The sequence below is a fragment of the Anopheles arabiensis genome, chromosome 2 (genome assembly GCF_016920715.1).
Source record: "Anopheles arabiensis isolate DONGOLA chromosome 2, AaraD3, whole genome shotgun sequence".
Classification (NCBI taxonomy): domain Eukaryota; kingdom Metazoa; phylum Arthropoda; class Insecta; order Diptera; family Culicidae; genus Anopheles; species Anopheles arabiensis.
In genome coordinates, this window is record NC_053517.1 from 62,881,991 (window position 1) to 62,900,467 (window position 18,477).

At 39.2% G+C, this 18,477-nt stretch overlaps 1 protein-coding gene across 9 annotated transcripts in view; it reads right to left on the reverse strand.

Moving 5' to 3' along the window:
* Positions 1-18,477, reverse strand: part of LOC120897848 (homeobox protein extradenticle) — a 51,412-nt gene that overhangs the window by 18,221 nt on the left and 14,714 nt on the right. The gene's annotated exons all lie outside the window — the stretch shown is intronic.

An 18,477-nucleotide genomic window follows, 5' to 3' on the forward strand; every position in this document is an offset into this window, starting at 1 on the left:
TCTTAATTCTTTGAAACTGTCGGAAAAAAGGCGGAAAGAGTTTTACTTGTTGATAAAAGTGGTTTTGCGTGCGTTATTGTACCATTAAATGATAAATATTGCTGAAAAACATTGAAAATGGTAAATAATCTTGTTTTCCTGATATTTACAATAATAGACATCAAAATGGGCTTTTAGATTGGACCTACGAAAGAAAATTATGTATGATCACAAGAGCGGAATGTTACAAACAATTATTTGTGACAAATACAGGGTGAAAAAATGGACCGTTTTGTGCTCAAAATTTCGTTCGACCGGCAAGATTTCTGTATATGAGGCCCTTCACGATTCTAGTCAGTTTTTTGTATGGAGTTTAACAGTTGGAGGCTGAAATCATGTAAACAATCCATACAAAACGACACACAAAACTAGCCTGCAATTTTCAGTCTAGATTATTCTAGCCTCAAAGCTAGAATTAGATTCGAGTACCTGCTCGAAAACACGGTGTTGTTTACATTTACCCCAAGGTGCATTAAAGAGATCACGTGGTGGAATCCAGAATCAAAGTGTATGTAGTCCAAGTCTCATAGCATGTTTTTTATAACTAAATTTTATTATCACTTTTTAACAGGATGGGTGAAAACTTTTGTTCAAACAAGCTTTCTGGAGGCTTGACGAATAAACAAAACACTCTTACAATATTCATTCAGAAACAGAAGCAATAAAAATCAGCCTTCTACATTCATACACCTTGAGATAAGCCCACCTGTATATTATACCTACTTGGATAGCTGCTCGAAAACTGCTATACAATGTAAACAGCTGACAGGCTGAAATTTCAGCCTACGAACTTAAAACGGAAAGGACCCCTATAATAGAGGTGGAAGACCTAGGTCTACCACTTCAAGAAAGGTCTTTATGGTAGTCAGATGCATTTTAAAAAGGATCCTTTCAAATATTCCTTCAAGATTCAAAAGAATTTAAAGTTATCCATATCGGACCGGACGATCAGACGACGAGCCGTTGAAGTCAGATTCTTGTCTCGACGCCATCCGAAGAATCCTCTGATTTCACCAAGGAACCAGAAAAAGATTCTTTTTTGCTCAATCTCATATTGGCTGGGAAATGGAAAAAATGCCGGAAGGTTCTGTTCAATAATGAGTCGAAATTCAACATTTTCGGAAGCGACGGGTCATGTACGTTGACCGACTGGAAAACGCTTAGATTCACGGTACTGCCAGATGACAGTGAAACATAGTGGTGGAGGTAATGTAATCGTATGGGATTGTTTTTCTGCGAGCGGCCTTAGTCCAATTCAACGAATCGATGGAATCATGGACCGTTTCATGTACAACAACGTCCTGAAAGATGTTATGCTGCCTCGTGCTGCATTTAATATGCCATTGAAAAGGATAATCCAATAAGATAACAACCCTAACCACACTGCCAAAGTGGTCAAAAAGTAGTTTAAGGAAAACCAAATAGTGGTAATGGACTGACCACCCCTATCTACGGATCTGACCCTATCAAGAACCTGTGGGAAATCTTAGTGCGTGCTTGCGTTCGCGCTTTCGTGGGTGCGTGCTTGCGTTCGCGCCTGCCCGCGTACACGCGTACGTGCATGTGTGCGTGTGTGTGCGTGCGTGCGTGCTCGCGTGCGTACGTGCTCGCACGCGTGTGTGCGTGCTCGCGTGCGTTTGTGTGTGTGTGTGTGTGTGTTTGTGTGTGTGTGTTTTTTTTTTTTGTTTTTTTTACAAGGAGGGGGAATCTTCGAAAGACTCCCGCTGTCGCACGGGTGTTGACATGGGATTCTTACCCCCTCCTTGGGCCATATACCCTTCACCATCGGTTCACCTTTCGGTATGCTTCTTGGGGAAGGGCTTATGCATTAGCATTTCATCCTCGCTACTGCACGATGAGCCAAAGTTCGCGAGACAGATTTGACAGTTATCACGCGAACACAAGACGGTCATGACGACGACGCGAAACACTAGACATTAAACGACACTTTTTCCGCCGCGCAATCACGCGTTCACTAACACATACACTCACGACGAATTTAAATATCGCCGAGCTGCTGGTCTTGCTTCCATTTTTGGTGCAGCTTGGTCAGGATCAGACGCATTGTTGTTGCCGCTGCCTCCCATGAGTCGGTGTGCTACAGCATGACTTGTACCAGGTTTGAACGGCCCACCTCTACTCTGCAACTCTCGTTCAACTGCAGGCGTTCCTCGGCGAATCGAGGGCAGTGGAACATGACGTGGTCCACCGTCTCATCTTCATCCTTGCACGCAGGGCACCGAGATGAAGAGGCGCGATTGAACCTGTGCAGATGGCTTCTAAAACAGCCATGGCCGGAAAGAACCTGGGTGACAAAGTAGTCCACATCACCATGTTTCCTGTCTAGCCATGCTGCAACGTCGGGGATCAGCAAGTAGGTCCATCTTCCGTTCAACGAGTTACTCCACTCGAACTGCCATTGCCGCATCGATGCTTGCCTTGAGGCTTTCTTGGCAGTCTCAGTTGAAAAATTTGTCAACATTTTTTCAGCTCCGTGGCCACGCGCTATATGCCTCGTCGAAACAAGGCCGAAATTGAAAATAACGAAATACTACGAAATACTAAAACCAAATTGAATTTGACATACAACACGCGAAGTTGCACTTGTTTTGTCTAAGAAGAAATCATTGAGTTTTTTTCATTAATTTTTTTGTATGATTAATAATATTTTTGTTTTAATGAACACGAAATATGCTGTTTCTACAAATTCAAAAACATTTGTAACACGATTCACTTTCTATAAACCTTCAATAAGAGTATATTTATTGAGATTTAATGGTTGCACTTGTTTTGTCCAATACTGTAACATTCCACGGAACGACTGATGACGAATCTTTCCCCTTTCATCGTCAAAAAAAGATCGCAAACCTTTTTGCGTTTTCATATCACGATTCTTTTGTGGATTCTAAAATGGCAATTTACACATCAACATTTGTGTTCGCCGAACCTAATTTACTCATCGGTTTTCCGTTGCCATCAAGGTGTTATAAATGACAAGGTGAAGTTGTTCAGAGCAAAATGACATTTCTCGACTTGACATATCTCTTCTGGGGGCTTCGGTATAAAAATCGGGGAGGGCTGGTGCGGGGTAATGAAATTTGTATGCAGAGAGTGACAGTTGTCCCCCACAATGTCGCCCAGCAAAAGCGATAAAAATCAACCTTCTAAATACATTATCCTTGGTTGCCATAGGAAACCGTAACGAAAAACTTTGACAACTATTGTGGTCCAACCTGACTACGCAGTTCTGGCTACCTGAGAGCTCCACACACCGACAGCAGTCGAGCTAGGCTAAGTTAAACGGGCCCGTCATAGCATTAGAAATAGTAAATAAGTTTTTATAATAATTTGTGTCGATGCATATGAGTCTTGGTCGTTATTGTTTGTATTGTTTTAACCCCTGTGTATCCAACGCAAAAGTGGCGAAGAGGTTTTAAAGTGTTGTATGCTACATTTTAACTTGCAAATTCGTGTGTTAGAACCCGCCATCCCGTTGATTTTTTCCCTGTTCGTCGATACACTTTATTACAGTGTTGTCATACGCGCCGCAATTACCGTGATAAAATTGCACCATCATGGAAAAGTAACAGGATGAATAGCCTGGGAGGAGATCCACCAGCAGATGAACAACGGTGTTTATCCTAACTGTGTAATACTGCATCCGTTTTTCATTAGCAGCCTGCCACACCCTCACAAGTAAATTCATTATCACAAAATGTATCAAACTCGCCAACACTGACCCCAACAACATCAGCAGCATCATCAGAAAGGTCAATTATGCTACAAACGTTGAAACTAATGCCAAATGGCCCACCAAATGGCCGAGCAGCAACAAATTATGGCTTAACAAATTATGGGAATTATGGCCAATACGCTTCGCGCTGCCCGTACTGCTTCTGTGTACTATCAAAATGTACGGGGACTGCGCACGAAAGTCGATCAGTTTCGGCTATCGGTGTTGGCTAACTTCGATATAATTGTGCTTACAAAAACCAGGCTAGACCCCAGTCTACCTTCGACTTAAGTGTTGATAGCTTCCGAGTCTACCGCTGCGATCGTAACAGTACATGGCAGTACGTGGCAACAGTACATGCTCTCGTGGCGGTGGTGTGTTGATTGCAGGCTGCACTGCATAAAAAAGGGGACAAATCTAGTGCCCGTAACTACCGCGGCATCATGTCGCTTTGCGCCTGCGCTAAGGTTTTCGAGCTGCTAGTATACGAGCCATTTCTCGCCGCTGCTTCGAATTATATCAGCCCACCACAACACCGATTTATCCCCAAGCGATCATCCATCACCAACCTGCTTGAGTTTGTCAGCCTCTGACACAGGACAATCGATGCCGGCGCACATATTGACACGGTCTATACGGACATCAACGCTGCCTTCGACAGCATTCCGAACGCCTTGTTTCTCGCGAAGCTTCAGACGCTTGGACTGCCCGTGCAGCTGCTGGTCTGGATGCGCTCCTACCTTGCTGGTCGCTCATATTGCGTGAAAATGGGACCCCATACGTCGCGCCGTATTGCTGCTTCATCGGGAGTGCCAGAAGGGAGCAACCTTAACCGCTGTTGTTCGTCATTTATATTTATATAAATGACGTAACTCGGGTGCTTCCTCCGCATGGCCACCTACTATACCCGGACGAATCGAAGCTGTTCCTGCCGATCCGCGACCGGTCACATCAAATCCGCCTTCAAGTCACCCTTAGTGCTTTCCAGGCCTTACGCTCTAAGAGTGATCTTGAATTATGCGTTGAGAAATATGTTGTTGTTAAGTTTGCGAAAAAGCGGTACCCCTTGGTGTACAACTAGGCGTTAGATGGATCTACCATCGAGCGCAAAAGATGTGTCAGTGACCTTGGAGTGCTCCTTGACGAGAAGAGAAGTGCGTGAAGTTGAGCTTCCACGACCAGCTAGGGCATGTTGTCGCTAAGGGAAACCAATTGATCGGTTTACTAAAACAAATTGCGCGTAACATCACTGACCCAGTCTGCATCTAGACGCTGTACTGTGCTTTGGTACGGTCAGGTCAGTGCTGGAGTACGCTTCGGTAGTTTGGTGGCCAACAGCTGCTCGCCCTCTGGCCCGTCTGGAGTCGGTCCAGAGCAGATTCACGAGGTTCGCTTTGCGCTTCTGGAGTGTCCAAGTATATTATGATGGGCGCTGTGTGCTGCTAGGCCTTGAGTCACTGAAGCAACGCAATTACAACGCACAGAGATTGTTTGTTGCAGGACTGCTTAACAACCGCGTGGACTCGCAGATACTACTTTCTGGGCTGAATTTTTACGTCCCATCGCGATCCCTCCGTTCCAGTTTGATGCTTAACGTAGAGGGTCGCCGAAGACGTTTTGGCGACTCTGATCCCTTTTTACGTATGTGTCGTGCATTTAATGTCGTTTGTGATCGCCACCATCTGACATGTGGCGCGCCGCGTTTATGAACTGTATTCGTGCCGTGCGGCCTACTGTATTTTAATTTATTTTTACGACTTTTAAGTTCATTAATATTTGTATATCTTATTCGTAACCCCGCTTCGAGAGGGCCACAAAAGACCCGTTGAATTTAAAAAACAAATATCAAAAATATCAAACTTTGGCAGCAATATTAGCAACCGGCACCTCAACAGCAGCAAATGACAAATAATTTGGAGCAGATTATGGATATTTCAGCAAACAACAATACCGAATTCAGGTTCGATGCCGAGTCGGGAGTAATGTTTGATGCATGGTATTCGCGATACGAGGACCTATTCGCGAACGATGCCTCTCGTCTTGATGACAGGGCAAAAACTTGGCTGCTAGTGCATAAACTGGGAACAGCAGAGCATCAGCGCTTCATGAATTTTATCCTGCCCAGTTTGCAATTTTCAAAAGCTATAACTTCTTTTTTGACATGCTGAATACCTGTTAATCAAACGTTACAAATGTTTGCAAATAGCAAAATCTGATGGTGAAGACATCCTTGCATACGCTTAATAGAGCCTGTGAAAATTTCGAGCTGGCGGCATTGAGTGAGAATCAATTTAAGTGCCTGATATTTTCCTGCGGTTTGAAGGATGAGGAAGATGCAGAGATGTGAACCAGGCTGTTGGCTGAAATAGAAAGAAAAAATGATCTAACACTCGAACAACTCGCGGCTGAGTGCCAACGAATTGCCAGTCTAAAGGATAGTAATACGATTGCATTAGGGAATGACGAGCAGGTGTTAGCGATTCGAAGAGGAACCCAAAATATTGCATCACGTCACGATCAGTACCATTGGAACCGTATCACAGGTCACAAAACGCATTACAAAAGCTGCCATCATTCTCATATTGGTTATGTGGAGACGCGTGGTCACGCGATTGTTCGTACAGAACGCATCAATGTTAAAATTGTCATCGTGAAGGTTATTGCAAGAGGCCTATATTCATCAGAAAAAATATCGGATTTTTTATCGTAGGCCTCATGTGACTAATTTCGTAACCGTTAATTCTTGCAGTATTCGGCCAAATATGTACATCTAAAGATAAATGTGTTGGGCCGGTCTGGTGGTACAGTAGTCAACTCGAACGACTTAACTACATGCCCGTCATGGGTTCAAGCTCCGAATAGACCGTACCCCCATACGTAGGACTATATTACTATATATATAGAGTAATATTTTGTGTATTTTATAAACATTTTCGAAGCTGATGAATTTTTTTTTTATTGGAAATAGATCACAAAGCATTTTCAAAACGTTACATACCTCTCTATTCTTGTTGTTGTTATTCTTGCTAATTATGTCTCTTTTATTCTTAATTTCTTTTTTGTTTTAAATATTTTCTTCTTATCCGCTGCTTATTTTCCTTTCACTATGGATTTCCATTCTGTTACATCCTTTTCTATTTCCCCTTAGTTTAGTTAAGTTACCGTTAGTTTTAGTACCAATAGGGCTAACTAGGTTTTAAGCAATTATATGTTCAACCCCAGAGGCAGACATATTGAAATTAATAAATGAAATGAAATGAAATACCTCTAATTTCAATTCACTTGAAGCATTTAAAGCAAAATTTATTCACAAAGTTACATCGAAAACAACACTCGTTGCAAATCCAAATATCCAAATTTATCAGCGCAAAACCTCGCGGATTTCTCCCCATGCGTGGTACGTTATTTTAAAACTGAGCGCCAAGTGAGCGCCTTCTGACAACCACTGCTAACGAATATCGTCGTTCGAAGCCGGTACTCGTCCCGACTGTCGAAGAGACTTCGACGAAAAGGCGAAAAAAGTTCTTACCCTCACAACCTAAAAAAGTTCTTACCTCACAGCTTATATGACAGCCATAAAACATGTAAACAAAAAGGGCATGGCACCCAGGGAAACATAAACAAAAATGGTCTGGCACTCAAAGTGTTAAAAGAGTATATACAACCAGTCCCCGAGATACACGGTTAATGGGGACCGGAAACGGCCGCAAAATACCGCGTATCTCGAATTTCCGCTTAAAGTGGAATCTCGTGATTTCCAGGCTAAATATACCAAATTTTCGTGTAATGTAGGGGATGGTTTTAGCCACCAAATTAATTATTTGATATTATTTTCACTGAATTTAACAGGATTAAACCTTTTGAAATGGTTTTTACATTCGATCAAAAGAGAAATTATTTGGCATTTTGCAATTGATGTGTGAAATCAGTACAATTTGTTCAAAGAACTGTCAAAGAACAATTGTTCGGGTCGTGTACCGAGGCCTTTAGGTTTCCAGCCTGACAAAAAACAAACGCTTACTCGTCACACGGTCGATCAGTTCATGTATTCTACTTTTAGTTGAAGCAAAAATGTATTGTCAAGAAAAGTTTAACACTGTTTGTTTAAAATTATATTGTAATATAGATTTTTACACCAAACAACGAATCACATCAAACATTCTCTAACAATATTTTCGATCGTTATCAAAATAATCGCATTCCAAAGCATACAAACAATATCGTAACAAAACATTCCAGAACGATTGGTGCATAGTTTTGAGATCTTCCCAAGGCTGAGCAATAAAATAGAATAAAATATACAAACGTGGTTAAGGTGGTACAAATTGGATTTCCCTGATCTACCAATACATCGTGCTCCTAAGACTAAATATAAACAGTGTATATACAAATTTGTGTATACAAAATGAATTTGTAATATCTGAACATTGTTAAGCCGAACAGAGTAATACTAGAGCCGAATAATTATGTATTAGTTTTAAATAAATGCTTTCCTACATATTAGGAATTATAAAGAGGCCAAAAATAATCAAACGAAAATAATTCAAATATTCTTCAAGCAACGAACTATATAACAATTTACCGACCGAAAGTATATTCCTCAGTAGAAAAATATCAAATATCAGTAATGATGAAATAATAAAAACTTCGAAGAAAAAGTGATAAGAACATGTATTGGATTTTGGGCAGAATGCCATGTTGATTACAAGAAGAGACCAGAATCTCCGTCTTATATTTTATATAAGACCATATTTATATATGGTTATATTTACCAGAATCTCCGTCTTCTCTACCTATTGGAGATGAGAAAAGTGGCAAACTAACATAAACATATAAAATATGCTACTTTATGGCATCGTACCGCCATTGTCAATAAAATTGAGGTCTTTATGACTACCTTGCGACCTTCCTCCATGTTTCTGGTACTGTAAAATTATTCATAAATAGGGGAAGGAAACGAGATATACCGCTCAGGTCCAATCACAGCGTTTCGGGACAGAAGAGACAGCCATGTAGCTTTTCCAATAGTTGTGAAAGTGACGAAAACATATGCAGAGCAAGTTATAGGATTATAACGCACTCTTTTAAATTTGTTTGTCTGCTAAATGTTATGCTGGTATGTAAGACATAGTATGAATTCCTAAAGCTACCAAATAGAAAATATTATATTCACAATACTAGCTTAGATTTTTAAGAGATCCTCAATGGCTGACCGTATTATATTAAGGAATTGTTAAGGGAAACACTGCTACGTACCACTGAACTTTTGGAAACAATAAACAAATTTAATAAACTGATGGAGTGTATAACTATTATAACCATACAAATAATGGATGTAATAAGTAGCTAAACTGACTAACTGTAAACCAAATGTAACATCTACTTACTTAATCATTACTAATTTACTTACTGAAACAATACTTACTAAAAATGAATAACATGCTCTTTTGATCACTTTTCCTTTACAAATAATAATAATAAATTCACTAAGTATTTGAGTGCATAGTTGATACAGTGCAGTCGCAGCTTGGCACTGGATAAGTATTTCCAGACAGCTCCGCATTTCATACACACTATCAAATAATACTACGACACCACAACTAACGCTCTTCTCACGTCATGGTTTGAAGGGCGAAAAGGGGCCGAAGGCCCAAATCGTTAACAATACAACCATACAGAGACGAAGCCGACACGCGCAGCCGATCGGACCCATTAGCAGTTACGCGCTGTTCAGCGATAACGAAAAAGAGCTCCCCAAAAACAGGAAAAGCCGGCTATCCCCAAGTTGGCGAGTAACACCAACACAACCAACGCGTCCGGAAGAGACACATGCAAAATACCACCGATAGTGGTCAAAACTTCGTCCGTAGCCTTTGTTCTTGCCGTTCCGTTATTGCCGCAGGTGCATTGCACTACAACACACGACGCCGACGTATGATGATACAATCGTCCAAGATACTAACACCAGTGACTTTAGAGCCGTATTGAGTCACTTAATAAACAAATTTGCCCTTCCATACATATCAGTTGGAAGAAGATAGAACAACCAAAATCGTGTTCTGCGGTTTTACATGACCTTCCCAACCGAAGAAGTGGATAGCTTTTTAAAATCCAAAAATCGTTCGATCGCGCCCGGCAGGACGTTTTGGGAAATCGTCGAGCGTTCGGTGATACAGTGGTGCTGCTATTTGGCGACTTCCGACAGATACTGCCAATCGTTCCGTATGGGACCTACGTCCAGGTTCTGCTGCAGAGCATACTGTGGGGCAAATTTAGTGTATTGCGTTTGCGGGAAAACATGCGTGTGCAGACAGCCCAAGCTATACAAGATGCTGAAGAGCGAAGAGAGTTCGCAAAATTTCAACTCCGCATCGGCGAAAGTCATGCGACATACGGCATACGACATTCCCGGGTTTCGATATGGCCTTTGTCAAGATACCACAGGACTTGATATCACCTGGAACATCTGATCCGAAAGGTAAAGTAAACTTATCGCAAAGAGTGTGATGTGTTTGTAACCTGCCATTTTAACTACAGTGAACCCTCTCTTATTTGACACCTCTCCAATTTGAAAAACCTCTCTTATTTGAACATTTTGCACAGTCCCTTGATTTCCAGTACATTTTTGTTCCTTTAATTTAGAAAACCTCTGAAATCTGTGTCCCTCTTATTTGTGTATGGTGTTGCCATGGTTATTGAAAGATGTGTGCTCAAATTGGCGATTCTGTTCGCAGTTTCCTATAGCAACAGTTAAGGCTGCATACTAAATGTTCTGTCTCTTTCTTGTTTGGATGGACCTTTCATTCACTTTACACCTCTGTAATTTGAAAACCCCTCTTATTCGACAGTCCCATCGCCTCTCAAATAAGAGAGGGTTCACTGTAGTCCTATAACAAATATATAATACAGCAGGGCTTCTTGGACCATTTCGCTTAAAAAATAACGACTGTTGCAGAGTATTTTGATCAGACTACTTTGTCTCTCTTTTTTTCATTTTTGCACACTTTCTCTCTCGCTCTACTTATCATATTGCTATCTTACTTTTTTATTCATTATTCTTCACCGTTTTCCATGTTTTACCAGTTCAATGAAACAATTAGTTCTCTGTATAATTTTGGGAGTGTAATAATGATCAAAGAAGAGCAGGATAAAGAAAGATTATCCAATTCAATCTAAATATGTTTTCAAATTGTATATTTAAATTTTCAAAAGTACAACAAAAAAAACAAGCCAGGAACGCTTAATAGTATTAGTGAAAGATATTTACGGAGTCTGTCACCATAAGTGAAACATGGATTGACCTCTGAGGAGAAACAAATTCAAACGAGATAAAGAAAGAGTTTTTGTTTTTTGCGAGGTTTTTTAGCATTTCCCTCTTAACTGGTATAAAGTAAGATATATGTTTCAGAATTTTGAACGAGAGTATGAGGGAACATGTTAGTAAATGTGGTAAATAAAACCATGCTCCCTTACATCAGGATACACACCCCGGCACAGCTTTGCCATTGGACCATAATAACAAAATTTGGGAATAAACTAAAAAGTATAAGTGGAATTACGAACCACAGAAGCGATAACAAACTGGTCCATAAAATGAACAGGAAAAAGAGAATAATCATGAATAGTTTTTTATATAATCTGAGTTAAGGATAATAGGTTGTCCCATGATGTAACTAAGAACTGTACGCACTTTGGCATCAAAATAATAAATAGATACTCTGTGACCCTGTGTTGAAGACTTAATTCGATTGCAAAGCCCTTTAACCGGGCTAAATTAATTAGTTTTACAAAAGGTTATCATTTTCAATCTTTCACTATAGAGCGTTACTTTTTCACTCTATAGTGAGATGATGTTGGTTAGTGAGTTGATGTTAGGTGCGGATAGCTTGGATTGTACCAGGACAATAGCGTTTAACCAAGAGACATTGGCTGGTATTATTGAATCCGTTCGTAGCGGCAACGTACGGCGCTCACATGAAATTCTAGTGATGGCAACACATTTCTTGAGCGCGGTCCTACAACGACGCGGTGAATAACTGTAGCAACCATCTAGTACGTTAGGAAAATGAGTGTCGGGACGTACGCCGCCGCTACGAACGGATTCAATAATACCAGCCATTGCGTTTTAACCAAGTAGGCGTTAGACGAAAAACGACATCCATGTTATCGTCTAACTAGAGTCGTCAACAAATGTGCGAAGGAAAGCAGTAATTATCAAACTGATAAAGAGGCGACCACCATAAGTCGGACACCTCATATATTCACTAATCTCTTTGCGACACCCTGGACAGTTGTTTTGACGATTTATTGAAAAACTTTTATCAACGAATCAGTTGAATATTAAAATAAATATTAACGGTTAATTGGATGGCATATAGGCATTTTCCTTTAATCCCGATAGAGGGCACTATCGAAGTGAAGTCGTGTGGCTATCTGCTGATAACGATTAGGTCGAGCAGTTCCGATAGTACAAATATTTCCAATCATGGCGGATTACGATCTTGTCATTTTTTCACTGTAGTCATTTTTAGCTACAATAAAATAACGTTGCTTTAAGAAACCCTTTTGTATATCACATTGATTGTTAATTCGGGCGAAAGAAAGAATTATGTTGGTAACGTCTCAATAGCATAGTTTAGGACCCTCTTCGATGCTAAGTCCTAGCAAACAATCAGATCGATATCTTAAAAATTCACGAAAACCATCCATAAATGCATGAAATTTAAAAAATGTCCTCTTAACATGCCAACATTGGCCATAATGGTACCAAAATCGTTTAATATCAGTTATTACAGGTCAATCGATCATCCAAATTAAGTAATATAGTAATTTTGAAGAGAGTATTATTGTTAGTCATAATTTAAAAGTTATAAAACCTCTAATCTTATGGTCGGTGGCTGCCAATGTCTCTGGCAATATAGAAGCTTTGGTGTGCACTTTTGAGTACGTATATTTGTCATTCTGTCGCGAAGCGCGAGCATTGCCTTTCTGTGAAAAAATCACAAACCCGCGACAATCTCGGTTGCCTTTGATTTTGTTCTAAAACTTAGAAGTTTTTTAGAACAAAGAGCTCCCAGAAAATTTGTCGCGGTACAAAATTTGGTCATCTAGAAGCAGTGTTAAGCGGAACATTTACAAATGGGAAGAAATGATGAACTATTGACTGAAAATTAACAAAACAGTTGATATTGAAGTTTTTAATGGATTTAGTTGCGATTATGTACACGTTATTTGTTTACATTGCACATCAGCTGGTTGCTATGATGCATTATCTGGCAGATATTTCGCCTGTCAAATACAGTAAACCCTCTCTTATTTGACACCTCTCCAATTTGAAAAACCTCTCTTATTTGAACATTTTGCACAGTCCCTTGATTTCCAGTACATTTTTGTTCCTCTAATTTAGAAAACCTCTGAAATCTGTGTCCCTCTTATTTGTGTATGGTGTTGCCATGGTTATTGAATGATGTATGCTCAAATTGGCAATCCTGTTCGCAGTTTCCTATAGCAACAGTTAAGGCTGCATACTAAATGTTCTGTCTCTTTCTTGTTTGGATGGACCTTTCATTCACTTTCCACCTCTGTAATTTGAAAACCCCTCTTATTCGACAGTCCCATCGCCTCTCAAATAAGAGAGGGTTCACTGTAGTCCTATAACAAATATATAATACAGCAGGGCTTCTTGGATTTTCGCTTAAAAAATAACGACTGTTGCAGAGTATTTTGATCAGACTACTTTGTCTCTCTTTTTTCATTTTTGCACACTTTCTCTCTCGCTCTACTTATCATATTGCTATCTTACTTTTTTATTCATTATTCTTCACCGTTTTCCATGTTTTACCAGTTCAATGAAACAATTAGTTATCTGTATAATTTTGGGAGTGTAATAATGATCAAAGAAGAGCAGGATAAAGAATGATTATCCAATTCAATCTAAATATGTTTTCAAATTGTATATTTAAATTTTCAAAAGTACAACAAAAAAAACAAGCCAGGAACGCTTAATAGTATTAGTGAAAGATATTTACGGAGTCTGTCACCATAAGTGAAACATGGATTGACCTCTGAGGAGAAACAAATTCAAACGAGATAAAGAAAGAGTTTTTGTTTTTTGCGAGGTTTTTTAGCATTTCCCTCTTAACTGGTATAAAGTAAGATATATGTTTCAGAATTTTGAACGAGAGTATGAGGGAACATGTTATTAAATGTGGTAAATAAAACCATGCTCCCTTACATCAGGATACACACCTCGGCACAGCTTTGCCATTGGACCATAATAACAAAATTTGGGAATAAACTAAAAAGTATAAGTGGAATTACGAACCACAGAAGCGATAACAAACTGGTCCATAAAATGAACAGGAAAAAGAGAATAATCATGAATAGTTTTTATATAATCTGAGTTAAGGATAATAGGTTGTCCCATGATGTAACTAAGAACTGTACGCACTTTGGCATCAAAATAATAAATAGATACTCTGTGACCCTGTGTTGAAGACTTAATTCGATTGCAAAGCCCTTTAACCGGGCTAAATTAATTAGTTTTACAAAAAGGTTATCATTTTCAATCTTTCACTATAGAGCGTTACTTTTCACTCTATAGTGAGATGATGTTGGTTAGTGAGTTGATGTTAGGTGCGGATAGCTTGGATTGTACCAGGACAATAGCGTTTAACCAAGAGACATTGGCTGGTATTATTGAATCCGTTCGTAGCGGCAACGTACGGCGCTCACATGAAATTCTAGTGATGGCAACACATTTCTTGAGCGCGGTCCTACAACGACGCGGTGAATAACTGTAGCAACCATCTAGTACGTTAGGAAAATGAGTGTCGGGACGTACGCCGCCGCTACGAACGGATTCAATAATACCAGCCATTGCGTTTTAACCAAGTAGGCGTTAGACGAAAAACGACATCCATGTTATCGTCTAACTAGAGTCGTCAACAAATGTGCGAAGGAAAGCAGTAATTATCAAACTGATAAAGAGGCGACCACCATAAGTCGGACACCTCATATATTCACTAATCTCTTTGCGACACCCTGGACAGTTGTTTTGACGATTTATTGAAAAACATTTATCAACGAATCAGTTGAATATTAAAATAAATATTAACGGTTAATTCGATGGCATATAGGCATTTTCCTTTAATCCCGATAGAGGGCACTATCGAAGTGAAGTCGTGTGGCTATCTGCTGATAACGATTAGGTCGAGCAGTTCCGATAGTACAAATATTTCCAATCATGGCGGATTACGATCTTGTCATTTTTTCACTGTAGTCATTTTTAGCTACAATAAAATAACGTTGCTTTAAGAAACCCTTTTGTATATCACATTGATTGTTAATTCGGGCGAAAGAAAGAATTATGTTGGTAACGTCTCAATAGCATAGTTTAGGACCCTCTTCGATGCTAAGTCCTAGCAAACAATCAGATCGATATCTTAAAAATTCACGAAAACCATCCATAAATGCATGAAATTTAAAAAATGTCCTCTTAACATGCCAACATTGGCCATAATGGTACCAAAATCGTTTAATATCAGTTATTACAGGTCAATCGATCATCCAAATTAAGTAATATAGTAATTTTGAAGAGAGTATTATTGTTAGTCATAATTTAAAAGTTATAAAACCTCTAATCTTATGGTCGGTGGCTGCCAATGTCTCTGGCAATATAGAAGCTTTGGTGTGCACTTTTGAGTACGTATATTTGTCATTCTGTCGCGAAGCGCGAGCATTGCCTTTCTGTGAAAAAATCACAAACCCGCGACAATCTCGGTTGCCTTTGATTTTGTTCTAAAACTTAGAAGTTTTTTTAGAACAAAGAGCTCCCAGAAAATTTGTCGCGGTACAAAATTTGGTCATCTAGAAGCAGTGTTAAGCGGAACATTTACAAATGGGAAGAAATGATGAACTATTGACTGAAAATTAACAAAACAGTTGATATTGAAGTTTTTTAATGGATTTAGTTGCGATTATGTACACGTTATTTGTTTACATTGCACATCAGCTGGTTGCTATGATGCATTATCTGGCAGATATTTCGCCTGTCAAATACAGTAAACCCTCTCTTATTTGACACCTCTCCAATTTGAAAAACCTCTCTTATTTGAACATTTTGCACAGTCCCTTGATTTCCAGTACATTTTTGTTCCTCTAATTTAGAAAACCTCTGAAATCTGTGTCCCTCTTATTTGTGTATGGTGTTGCCATGGTTATTGAATGATGTATGCTCAAATTGGCAATCCTGTTCGCAGTTTCCTATAGCAACAGTTAAGGCTGCATAATAAATGTTAGGTCTCTTTCTTGTTTGGATGGACCTTTCATTCACTTTTCACCTCTGTAATTTGAAAACCCCTCTTATTCGACAGTCCCATCGCCTCTCAAATAAGAGAGGGTTCACTGTATTCTCATTTCGCTGTATATTTCACCTCGTCTGGTCTTGCGGTGAGATTTACGCGGTAGCGCGAACCGATTAGTCTGAACTCACTGGTTGAACTTCAATTTTCTGCCAACTATTGAATATGTGCTTTCATTCTTGACTATGTCCGATTCATACTTCACAAGACCCAAATAAAAATGACGTGGCCTAATAGAGGGTTTAAGTGGTCCGAATGTTTATTTACGGCGACCGAAAACACTTTTACGATGCTGCATTGATCATTTGATCAAAAACCGTAGGAACGTTTTTACAGTTTGATGAAAAAGTTTCTATCGTTTCATCACAGCATAAAGGTTTTAGTTGTGGTGCACATGCAGAAGTATTGATGCAATTTCGGTCATTTTTAAAACGTTTGACAAACGTTTAATGCCTTTATTCTCATGTCGGTCTCATGGTACAGTCGTCAACTCGTACGACTTAACAACATGCTCGTCATGGGTTCACGCCCCAACTAGACCGTACGTAGGACTGACTATTCTGCTTTGGGGAATAATCCAAAAGTCACTAAAACTCAACCCCACAAGTGGTACAGGCAGGCCTTGACCGACAACGATTTTTGAGGAAAAAAGAAAAAGAAGAAGACGTCCTTTTATTCTACTTTATAAAGTTGTCGAATATCAGGAAATAGGGAGTATCAGGATAGAAATGTAATGTAATTATCGATTATAACAAGAGCAAAGCCCAAAATAACAATCGTGTGCAACTCAAGAGTGCTAAAGCTAAGAGGCTAGCTTCCTGATTGTGGTTGTTTTTAAATGTTTCTTTATTTTGTAATTTATTTATGCATTAAAATTAAATTGTAATGTGATCAATTACAGTCTTTACCCAAGGTACAGGAACAATGCGTTCCGGACACATTCGCGTAGGTCGAATATCAAGTTTTTCAACCAAAATATATTTACAGTGGTGGTCTTCTAAATTCGGACACCATATATTTTCACCTATATATGACCACCTAGGAAAGTGTACTAATTATAGATACAGTTTGTCATCAATTCGCACTTTTCACGATTGTATAAATTCGCCTTTTACATAATATTGAGATCCTCTTTGTATTTTGGAAGCCTGAAATGTATACAACATGCACATATTTTTTAGTTTGATAAGTTTTTTCATGCATTACAGGGTTTTACAAGTCAGAATCGGATGTCAGCAAAATAATTTCAGAAGCTCAAGATGCAGTTTAGCTGTCAAAAGTTGTTGTTTCACCGCACCGATGCTATTTTCAATAGCGCAATTTGATTTTTAAATCGATCAAGTTGTTTTTTTAGAGGCCTTTCGCATCGTTTTGCAAATTCAAACACGAATTTTGAGATTATTTGTATACAAATCAATTATTTAGTGCATTTCTAGCGTTATATTTATGAAACATTACGTATTTATTGTAAAAAATGAGAGTTTCTGTGCAAAAAGCTACGAGCACTTGCGTATGTAAACATGTACCATGTTTATGTAGCTTTTTGCACAGAAAATCGCCATTTTTACCATAAATACGTAATATTTCATAAATATAATGCTTAAATGAATAAAAGCATTGAGCTCAATCATATAATCTAAAAATGAGTGTTTGAATTTGCAAAACGATGCGAAAGGCCTCTAAAAAAACAACTTGAGCGATTTAAAAATCAAATTGCGCTGTTGAAAATAGCATCGGTGCGGTGAAACAACAACGTTTGACAGCTAAAGTGAATCTTGAGCTTCTGAAATTGTTTTGCTGACATTCTATTCTGACTTGTAAAACCCTGTAATGAAAATTTCAAATAGGTGCTGCTTAAAAAGGAAGTGGGTGTGGTGTCGTCAAACGTTACGATTTGTTACATGGGGGAGAGGCGAAGTTTAACTTTTGTTACGTAACGCAAAATAAAATGTTTACATTTTTTTCGAATTACAAACGAGGATTCTTCTTGGTGATTTCACAATCTTCGCGTTTATGCCGGTCTAAAAAAAGTCCTCGCTACTTTGTATGTACTATGCAGCCGAATAGTCCATCATTTGGTCCGTTGAATTTGATTACCACGGAGGAACGGACGGAAAAACTTAACGCAGGAGCGTCCAAGTAACGTTGCATGCCGTTACTGCGACGACCACAGAGTGCGTGCTACTCGATTGGAAGCAACTGGCACGAAAATCATCTGTAACGCTGTAAACAGCTGTTATACCAATCCAACTCTTTACAAACGCAATTCGTTTCAAACAAATTGGAGATGGAGTAGATGCAGTCAGCTGTTTTTTTAGTCACAGTTGATCATTGGTAGGCCCA